This window comes from Bos grunniens, chromosome 16, assembly GCF_055505025.1.
Source record: "Bos grunniens cultivar Pamir isolate PY7600 chromosome 16, Bosgru_T2T1.0, whole genome shotgun sequence".
Lineage (NCBI taxonomy): Eukaryota > Metazoa > Chordata > Mammalia > Artiodactyla > Bovidae > Bos > Bos grunniens.
The window spans coordinates 68296776-68308376 of record NC_141180.1 but is presented as its reverse complement, the minus strand read 5'-3'; the positions used below and the strand labels follow the sequence as shown (position 1 = coordinate 68308376).

The 11601-nt window shown below is 35.2% G+C and overlaps 1 long non-coding RNA gene across 1 annotated transcript in view; it reads left to right on the top strand.

Annotated features, from left to right (window-relative positions):
* The first annotated feature begins 825 nt into the window (after positions 1-825).
* The window catches only part of LOC147356959 (uncharacterized), a 32215-nt gene continuing 21439 nt past the window's right edge, over positions 826-11601 (top strand). The window contains exons 1-2 of the long non-coding RNA XR_015143684.1: positions 826-961; positions 6804-6907. This is a non-coding gene — a long non-coding RNA (uncharacterized LOC147356959). The remainder of the gene's footprint in view (positions 962-6803; positions 6908-11601) is intronic.

The window sequence follows — 11601 nt, the reverse complement described above, 5'->3', positions numbered from 1 at the left end:
CTCAAAATTTGAACTATTGGATGTTTTTCTGTTCTGTATAATCTTTCTCAAATTAAACACTTAAAGCTTTAAAATGGTTATATGCATTGGACATTCAATTTTGAATATTTGTCTCCAATTTCTTTAACCTACCAAATGACAGTTTAATATTAACTAAATGGCTTACATGTCAAATCTGTCACCATCTTACATTGTTTTTGTTTTACCAGTTGTGATTAGCAGAAAATTTGTGGGTGTTGTGACCATTCATTACTGCAAACAAATAATGTTATGACATGTATTGTACTTCTACTCGTATTTTAAAGTAACTTCTCAGTATTCAAAATGCATTGAGTTTCTTCTCTGGGCAATACAGCACCTTCTCCTTCTTCCACAAAACACCCGGAATAGGATGCAAGTCTTGGGCTTCATGTGGATTTTCGAGATGTGAAAGAAACCATCTCAAAAGATAAAGCGTGGATTGGTAGAACCATATATTCATTTCCTCATTAAGCATTTATTGGGCCATTATTCAGTGTTCAGAATTTCTGTTTAAAGCACCTAAAGATAACAATTCAGTTTGATAGGACTTCATAAATATACTTCATAATTTAGATTTAGGTTTCCACGGTTTTTATCAATTTAGTCACATACAAGTGGGGCTGTTTGATCATATTCTATTTCCTGGCTTCAACATTTCAAGCCTCTCCAGGGCAGAAATGAAAGATTATGAGTATGCTACATTTCTATAGCTCTTTCATTTTTTTCCCCAACCCTAGCTTACTTTCATGTCTGCAATAAAAATTTTGATCCAGGTCGGATTTATGTGAACATTATTTTTTTTTTTCAGATTGACCTACCCCGTGACTGAATTTTGCAATGAATCCTTATCAGGTTGTTATACACCATTGCAACTGGGCACCTTAAAATTAGATGGAAAGAACAGAGGATGTTGCCAGAGGATGTGCTGACTGGATAAAAAGTAGGTTCTACCTTGTTTCATTTTTTTTTTCTGAGCATAGAAGCCACTTTAAAAGTTTGCAAGTCTTTAAAACATTAGCTCCAGATGTTTTGAATGTGCTAAGGTGAGCAAGTGCAGTGAAAACCATAAAACACTGTGTGAAGGCGATTCTGATGTGCTATTACATTAAAGAAAGTAGATGGAAGTTCAGGAACATACTGGCAAGAAACCCAAAAAGCCAAGTTTTCTACCGACTGGTTCTAAAAGGCTGGATAAGTCATGATCTTCCTTGCGTCTAAAGATGCCTACAGACTTCGGATCAAAATTTGTTATCAATTAGTGTTACCACTCTGAATTGACATAATTTTGACCGGTGTCAAAAGAACAGTGTTTTATTTAGTTCATCCAAAATAGATAAATGGGCAATGTCTATAAGACATATGGGGATTGAAAATAGTTCATAGCCTTCCCATGACTACCTTGGAAGGTGGCATGTATAGTGATTAAAATATCTAGGTTGCTTGGGTTCAAATCAATCAGCGATTTACTAATGGAATGACCCTGTAAAAGCTTCCTCATATCTCTCTGCATTTATCTCCTCCTCATTTTAGAATGAAGAATCCCAAAGCTCATAGTTTTATTGTAAAGGATTAAAAATTTTGTGCATGTAACATATATGGAATTTCTGAAGACAGTAAGCACATAATAAATGTTTGTTATTATTTTATCCATATTATTATTAGCATCATTATTGTTATTTTAGAGTCCATTTGGCATGAATCCTGGAGTCCAGGATTCTGGATTGAAAACCACTGGTCTAACCTCATAAACTCATTGAGTTGAATTTTAATTTAGAGAGATACAAATTAATCAAGCAAGCATTTATAAAAATTATTCTGATTGTTTATTTATGAACTATTAAGTATTATGTTGTGTGGTCTCAATAGTTAATTAGGAATAGTTTACCCCTTTGTATTTTGACTATCTATGTTGAGTTGACAGAGATTAGTTAGTATATGACTCTTGCTGCTACTACTGCTGCTCAGTTACTTCAGTCGTATCTGACTCTGTGTGACCCCACAGATGGCAGCCCACCAGGCTCCACCGTCCCTGGGATTCTCCAGGCAAGAACACTGCAGTGGGTTGCCATTTCCTTCTCCAATGCATTAAAGTGAAAAGTGAAAGTGAAGTCGCTTAGACTCTTGTTGACAAATACACAGGAGAGTTTTCCATCCAAGGGCATCCACAAGCTGAAAAACAGGGCATTCTTTTGGGGTTGACCTTATTTTAATATGGAAATCACTTTTGTTTTTAAATTCAAGCAGGGTTTTATTCCCTTTCTCCCCTCCTTTCTTCCTCTTATACTGAAACAATAAGCTAAGTTTTCTGTGCTACAGCCTGGGTATGCCACATTCAGACCGTATATCCAAATGTATAAAAGAGTAGAAAGTTTTATTAATGATTTGTAGTCATACATACTGTATTCAAGACTCGGGGTAAAAATTTATATATAAAAAAGCTCATAGTCGAATATATACCATATTATGATGAATGAAGACATACCAAATTTCTTTTCCATCTCTTCTAAAATATAGACTGCATTGTGTGATGATATACTCCCACAAAATACCATTCTAGTAACACACACTTTTGGTTTATTATTTCACCTGGGCAGCTTGATTTTGCCTGGGCAGTTCTCTGTTAAAAGTAGAACAGTTTGTATCTAGTGAGGCATCTTATTGAATGTTGCTTGAAAAACTCTTCTTTCTATAGTAATGTGCACAAAAAAACACATAAATTTAAACAGATCCTGGTCTGGTTTTATTACATTTAGTTCCGGGCTATGTAGACACATTATCTGAATCCTTTTGGCACCACATAATAATATATCATTGATATAAGAAATAGTTTGTATGTGAACAGCATTACTGTACTTTTATTTAAATGTATAGATTTACCCTAGAGCCATGCTGTCACTTCTGTTTGTTATAATATTTTCCCCTAAAGAACACTGGCATAATATGTCTCCTTAAGATCCTGTAGAAATGTTGGATTTTAATATTTTATATTATAATTATATTCTGATATTTCCTTCCAATAATAAAATAACCCTAGTTTCTCATAAGGAATAACACATTTGCAGAACCTCATACGAATTCTAATTTTTAAACTGGGAAATTTGTGGTACTAGGAAATATTACCAGAACTATTTTCATTCCTATTTGTTTTAAAAGAAATGGTCTAAATGAGGTTTTAAACTTTCTTTTTTAAAGTCTGTCTTATTTTCCCTTTCTACAGTTATAAAAAATTTTTAGCTCTTTTATATCATTAACAAGAAAAGATACCAAATGTAAGCATGAAAAATAGACTATTTAAGTTACTAGTTGAAATATACTTAATTTTAATAGGACATAATTAAATTCTCAAGTATGTGTGATACAGTTTGGTGTATAATGGTATAATGGTAGATTCATTTGGAAAACCTAGAATGTTACTTTTTTTCTTTTGTAACTGTAATTTTTATTCATTTGCAATTAGTTTCAATTAAAGTTAAAAATATAATTCATATCATAAGGCAAATGGCTAATTTCTATAGATTAGAGGTTTTGTATTAAATTTGTTTAATATAGATCTGAGACTCATTTATTGGGTTTTGATTATTGAATATGATACTTTGTTCATGAAATGGTCATCTTATGTCATGTTTAGCCATATTTGTATATATGTAACTTTTTAAATAATCAAATAATGTTGGATAAACTTATATAGAAGCATCTTTATAAGAATTCAATAAATCTAATTCTCACAATTTTATTGTTATAATTGAATTTTGCACTCAATCTTTTTATCCATGTCCGAGGCAAGATCACAGAGGTCACTAATCGTCCATGTTTGTTTTTAAACAATACTTGAAATGACATAGGAATTTATCAACTTACTTATAATATTAACAAAATTTATACTAATAACTATTTGCATCTAGCTAAAATAGTTAAGTACTCATCCTGTTAGGAAGATAAGGTAGTCAAAATGTGACTCTAATGTATTTTAAAGATGATGTCGTGATACTGCCACAGTAAACTTCTGAAATAAAACTACTAGTTTATATTTTAATATAGTGAGTTCCTTATGTACAAACCAACTTTCAAGGATGCAAATGTGCCCCTACATGCCAGCTATTGTGCTACTGTACTTTTCAAGGTACTGTACCATAAATTAAAACTATTTTCTTCATTTTTTGTGTTTGTTAGTTTTTTATGTATCATTTGTGTGAAAAGTATTATAAAGCGGTTACGGTACAGGACTATATAGCCAGTTGTGTTAGTTTTATATTTGGGCTAGCTTTGTTGGACTTAAAAACAAGCTGGACTTACATTCTTGGGACAGAACTTACTCATATGTAGGGAACTTAACTGTATTGGATTATGTGTTTTTACTATCGCTGCCATCCTTACTCTTCTCACCATTTAAGCATCAGCAAGTCTTTTATACACACTGAATTAAGTATACAATAGTCAGAAATATCCCTCCTTTTATTGGTAAAGAGCAGTACTTTAAAGAAAAAATCATTTAGTAAATTTTATAATCTTATTTTTTAATATCAACAGCTCAACTTTTGATGACTCAGAACAGGGCTTAAACCCAGTGAGAGAGAACTGGAGATGAGTAGAGACAGCACAAAGGGCTGGATTGTCAAAGCAGACTGATTCACATGAGAAATCTTTCCCAATAACAAGCTTAGCCAATGACTTCAAGAAGACATACAATCATGAGGCACAGGTGAAACAGGGAGAGAATCGGCCCTTCAGTGCAGTTACTCAGATTACTTCTTGCCAGGCAGGATGTGCTCTGGCTCAGGTTATGCAGAGAGCCTCTGTGTGATATTTGTGCCTGCATAAATGACACAAAAGAGGGCCATTTTGCTGTGACACATTATCATTTCATTTCCAGGTGGTTGTATAGCTTATGTGACATTTTCTAGGAAGCCATGCACTATAAATTTGTAGATTCCAGATTTGTTTAGTACAAACAGTTGTAGACAAATGAAGTATATTCTGCTAAAATATTTTCATAGATGAGGACCCTCTTGAGAGGGAGGTGATTAGTGTGTATACCAGCAGACCTGTTGTCTGCTTGACTGCAAGGAGATTTGGTAAATTAGCTTCTTTGTTTCCAAGGGTGTCTCCCCATCTCCCTCCTGCTACAAGAGAGATTGTGGACTGTAGACATTCTGCTTAATGATTTTCTTCCCAGGAGCCATTCTTGAAGAAGACAGGGTGAGCGGGGAGTTCATCCACAGGGCAGGAAAGAGATTGGAAGAAAATGTATGTAGTTTACTGGTTGCTGGGTCTTTGGAAAGAATTTCAATCTTTGCTATAATCTTCTCAGCTGAGTCCAGGGAGAAGGCATGACTCTGGAGATACTCTGTAAGTTTGGAGATATTTCAGAGCTGAATATACTCTCTGAGATATCTCCATGACTTAACGTGTCTCAGGGCACAGCTTAACAAGATGGCTAATGTCTTGGAATATAGGAGTTGTGATTGTCAGTGGTTGACTGTAGTACCTTGTGGACCAACCTGAGTCATAGCCATGTTATGGAGTTTTGCACATCCAGGCCAGGCGTGTTGAGGGAAGATTTATAAATTTACTGTTGTTTACAAGAAAGGCATGGAGATAAATGTGACTGCTTCACCACCGGAAGAAGGGATATATAGAGTGTGGACCCATCACTGAATGTCATGGAGGATCACAGAAATGAACAGCAGATGTGATAGAGAAGATGATACCTAGACAAGGCAGGATCAGCTGGGCTCAGGGAAGGCCAGAGATAGTACACGCCATTACATGGACAAGCTGCCCTAGATTCAGTTCCGGGAAAACATGTAAGGCCACTGGAAATCACATAACTTTGGGGAGGGAAGGGAAAAGAAGGGGTGGTAGAGAGCAATAGAAATAGGACTTGATTTGATTTAATTTTACATTGGAAAGGACTGTATTACCGTAAATTGGCAAGATAAATTCTTCTGATGGGAAAACATGTTGTAAGCCAAATTCCACTCAGACATAGAACAGTAAATATTATATATATTTTTCAAAATATTGAATTCATGACAGTGGAATTTCCAACATGCTCTATTACTTTTGTGCTGTGTGCTTAGTCACTCAGTTATGTCCAACTCTTTGTGACCCGTGCACCGTAGCCCACCAGGCTCCTCTGTCCATGGGGATTCTCCAGGCAAGGATACTGGAGTGGGTTCCCATGCCCTACTCCAGGGGATCTTCCCAACCCAGGGATCAAACCCATGTCTCCCACATTGCAGGTGGATTCTTTACCAACATAGCCACAAGGAAGTTCAAGAATATTGCAGTGAGTAGCCTATCCCTTCTCCAGAGAATCCTTCCATCCCGGAAATCAAGTCGCAGTCTCTTGCATTGCAGGTGAATTCTTTACCAGCTGAGCTACCAGGAAAGCTCCTATTACCTCTGCTGAAGAACAAATAATAGAGGAATTAAAAAAAAAAAAAAAAAACACCTCTGTCTTTACCTGTTGTGTTACCTCAATTATGTTATTAGTCTCCTGAACTCTCAGTTTCTTTTCAAAGTAGGTATAGCTATGCCTATTCACACAGTTGCTGTGAAGAGTAAATAAGATGTAAATGAATGCTTTTAGCATGTGGTCTGGTATACCTACTGGTAGGTTTCCAATAAGTGTTTGAAAAAGCCTGATCTGAAGCAATGTAATTGATGTGATACTATTCCTTATCATTTTGCAAATTATTTAGTTTCTGTTTCCATATTAAGACAATTCTTCCCTGACCCTTTGAGATTTGAACTTACCTCTTTTGTTCTTCTGTTTCTAGGACCAAACATTTCTGTGACCCAAAGATTGTTTGTGGGCCACCAAGTGTTCTACTGTTACTGGAAGAAGGAGTTATCGCTGCGAATGGATGAAGAAATGTAGCAGGTACCACAAAGTCCCTTGGTGGTAGTGTGGCCATTGGGTCATAGGTCATTGAAGGTCATAGGTTGATCAAAGAATCTTTACAAATGTGGATCTGAATTATGCCTTACACATTTCTAGATGTAGTCCTCTTATTACCAAACCAAATTTGGGTCTACCTGTCCATGTTCAACTCAATCTACTGACAGTAGGTGGTGGTGAAGAAAAGAGCAGCATTTATTGCAGGGTATAAGCAAGAAGTCCAGTAGTTTTAGTGCTCAAAATATCTGAACTCCCTAAAGACCTTCAGGGAAAGGTTTTTAAAGACAGGGTGAGGGAGAGGGGTTGTGGGGTTCATGATTCACTCATGGACACTTTTTCTCCTGGGTTGGTGGTGAGGTAACCAGGAGTCAACATCATCAACCTCTGGTTCTAAGGAACTGGGGTCCACATGCTTGTGGGCAGCATATAGTTAACTTTTTCCACCTGGTGGGGGTTTTAGTATCTACAAAACAGTTCAAGGGACATGGCTCAGAATGTTATCTATATCCCTTGAAAGTGAAAAGAAAGTGAAGTCGCTCAGTCCTGTCTGACTCTTTGCGACCCCTTGGACTGTAGCCCACCAGGCTCCTCCGTCCATGGGATTCTCCAGGCAAGAATACTAGAGTGGGCTGCCATTTCCTTCTCCAGGGGATCTTCCCAACCCAGGGATTGAACCCAGGTCTCCTGCATTGCAGGCAGATGCTTTAACCTCTGAGCCACCAGGGAAGCCCCTGAGGAGGAACTAAATGTCCTTGACTGTGTTTAATGGCTAAACTGTTATTATTTTGTCTTGCTTGACTGTTTTCCTTTTTTTCTGCATTTTCTGACTTCTCTGATTAAATATACTCTTTGAAACTCTGGGAAAGCCTAGGAGGCTAAAGTTTTTCTATGGACAAGGGGCTGAGAGTGGACACTGGACTGAGGGGTTGGGGGTTCTGTTCTGGGAAGGGCCCACAGGTTCCTGCTCAGTTACACTCTAGGAGCCATTTTTTTTGTTTTGTTTTGGTAACACTGATGTTTAATTATTTGAATTCACTGTGGGGTTTTTTGTCGTCCCATCATAATTTATATGAGAGGGCAAGGCAAACACAATTTCTGATATTTCATTTATTTATTCATTTTCATTTTATAGCTATCAGTGGAAGTACTGATATTATGGGCCTGTATACATTTTCAAGAGTTTCTGTTCTCCTTAGAAGTAATAAATAATACCTGTAAGCTGTTGGGAACACTCGTTCTCTTATGAGGTCAGAAATGTACAGGTGTAAAAGATGCAATATTTCCTCAGGATGTGTTTTAAAGCACCAATCAAAACTCAACCAGTATCTTCATTTTCAAAAGAAATCCACTGAGCTTCTTTTGTGCTCAGATGCTGTAACAACAGGCATGAAACTAATTAGAGACCAAAGCCTACAATGCCATGTTGTCCCTTTGAATGCAGCCCTGGAGATGGAAGGAAGCTGGAGGGGAACATGGCTGAGTGTATCACCCTTTAACAACAAGTTAGCCCAAAACAAAGCACATTTCTGCCTGCAGATTCTTGAATTTTACAATTGTTTCCAGGGAAACAAACGTATAATTTAAGCTTTTACAATTTCCAAATTTTCTACTATATATCCCAAGATACATAAACTTAGGGTTACTTCTCCAGATCATTACTTTATCAACTACGTTTTCCTTCTTTACAACTACCAGTTCCAAATAGTTTGTGTGTTAATGTGGGATTTTGAACCTGTATTAGCTATTTTGGAAAAAATAATCCAACTAGTGTATTTATTACCTTACTAAAAGTTACTGCAATGATCTTTTTAAAAATTCTGTTTAGAATATTTTAAAACTTCTTCTTGTTCCTCCAGTCTATTTTATTCATTAACAAAATATTTGGAATTTGTAGTTTAAATTATATATTTGTTTCCCTGGAAATTCACTGATAGAAGATTGAAAATATCAGAATGAAAGTAAGGAGACTTGGTTTTTGTTCTCAGTTCTGTCACTGACTAGCTTTTTGACCCTGGGCTCTTGATTTTTTCCCTGAATCTGTGTTTTCTTTCAGGTAAAATTAAGACATGGTGTTAAAAGATTCTTAATTTCTTTTGTTGTTCTAACATCTTTTGAAATTGCTTTATGCTTTTTTTGATGACTTCTGACTTTCTCAGCACTAATCACAAATGTATGATGGTTTTCCTTTCATAACGCTGCTGTTGAGACTAACTCTTGTGGCAATGTGGATGGTCATGAGATCCATTGGGATAATATACCAAAATGGACATTATTTAAATAGCAAATAAAACATATTTACATCACGTGGAACCTGGAAGTCCCAGGTTCAGCGAGAAGCATGATATTTCCTATATGCCTTTAGAGATGTGTTAGGAATCCAGGGATAAAATGTATTTTTTATTACATGCTCATCACTTTCCTTGAAGTCAGCAGTAACTCAATACACCCAATGTGCTTAGACATGGCCTTTGTAACAGGTGTCATTGCTTGCTGTCTGTAGCTTGCGTTCTTATTCTGTATAACTCCCAAAGAATGTTTGTCAAGTTCAATTTCAAGTCTGAGAAGCCAGTGTAATGATTTGCTTCCACATCGTGGGCTGAAGTTAGAAATGGAGCAACTGACATGCAGGATGAATTTACTGGCCTGGAGCCACTAATTACAGAGGCTGTGTTGGCAGAACCTGAAATGTTTAGATGAAAAACCCGAAGCTCTGAAGAAGATTGGAAGGAACATTTTCATCTAAAAAAGGTGGAATTTTAAATTAAACATGATTGGAAGATGATTGTGTACTAGTTTAAAGTCATCCCAGGCATTGCATTATTATAGACTTTAAATCAGTCATTTTGTGCAAAAATAATACTTAAGCCTGGTTTTATTACCCTCTTCTTCAGAAATCTTGAGATGAAAGAAGAAATCTTCATTATAATAACTGAGATAAAACTGGAATTATAGATGCGAATAAAGTTAACATCCTGGAAGAAAGAATAGGCCTGTATCTACAATTACCTGGAATATAGCTGTATTTGCTGTGTATATCAGATAGAGTCTCCAAAATTATTTTTTGAATTGGATTGATGTGACCAGTTCATATGAAGTTTTTAAGCCAGTCTAACAATCAAAACAGACAAACTGACATATCTGGATAGTATATGTTTGATAAATTTGAAGGAATCCAAAGAGACAATTGGGATTTTTATAAGACAAAATTTATATATAAAAAGATTTAATGGCATATTTCTAACTTGTTTCTCAATTTAGTTCCATATAAGGAAGTATGTTGAATTAGTCTCACCTCCACAGTGTTTAAACTACAGACATTTACAAACAGGAGAAAAGTAAAAAGACTCTGAATACTTAACAAAATGACAAATAAGAAAAAAAATAGATTATGTGATATTTTTTTCATGCTTCCAGTGGTAAATCATGCTAATTCAAGTTATACTATTACAGAAGGACCCACTTTATATAATCCACTTGAATTTCTAAACAGTATCATTGAGGTTCCACAAAGAACTAGGGTTTACTATATTACATCAGTGTAACATAGTTATTTTTCCAAGAAAATGACTTAGGGCTAGAAAATAAAGGGCAAGGGCATGGTTATTTCTGTGCTAGAGACGCGCCAACATTTGCATCAGTAGAAGATTATCAGATTAGTTTTGTATTTATTAAAAAGTAAAACTACAGAGTATTTTAATCAGTTAAATGTGTAATAGTTATTGACATTGGTAGCAGAAAAGCATCTTAAGTTTCAGAGATGGTATCCTAAGGTATTAATTTATGGTAATGCAGTAACCAACCAAAGCTAGTGTAATTAACAACAAAAATTTACACTGAACTTTTTTTTTTTTTTCAAAATCTAAAGCTGCATGATAGAAGTGGGTATAAACTTTTTGGCTTAAAAGTCTAAAAAATAGACTAAATAGGAATTAAATCTAAATATATAATATCATTAATGACATGAATGAAGCAGTTTTTTCTACAAAAATCTTGAAGTGCTAGAATAAATGTACAATTTTCAAAATCTTAGCAATGAATAAAAGTAGAAAAATTTACTTGATATAATGAATAATAGAATTTAAGAAATCTAAATGTTAATGAGAGAAATGTTAATAAAGAACAATCTTTAATGAAAAAGATTAAAGATTTCTTCTTTTATCAAAAAGCCACATATAACATTATATGTGTTCACAATAAGCTAAGTAATTCCAATATCAAAGTATTGTTGTTAGAATTTGTTCACCCCATTAATGCATTTTAATATTATATATAATTGATCAAATGTTGTAGTATTTATTTATTATAGAGGCATATAACTATGTAGAAAGATGTATTTTAGTTTTTAGAAAACTTCAAATATTTTTTGCAGGATTTATTTACATATGCACATCTGACTTTATGAATCATTCTTAGCTAACATTAATAGGTTTCCCACGTAGTACACTGGTAAAGAATCTGCCTGCCAGTGCAGGAGATGTGGGAGACTCAGGTTGGATCCCTGAGTTAGGAAGATCCTCTGGAGTAGGAAATGGCAACCCATTCCAGTATTCTTGTCTGAAAAACCACATGGACAGAGGAACTTGGTGGACTACAGCCCATAGTGTCACAAAGAGATGGACATGACTGAAAGTGACTCAACACGCCTAGAAAAAACCAGGAATTACTCTAGATCCATA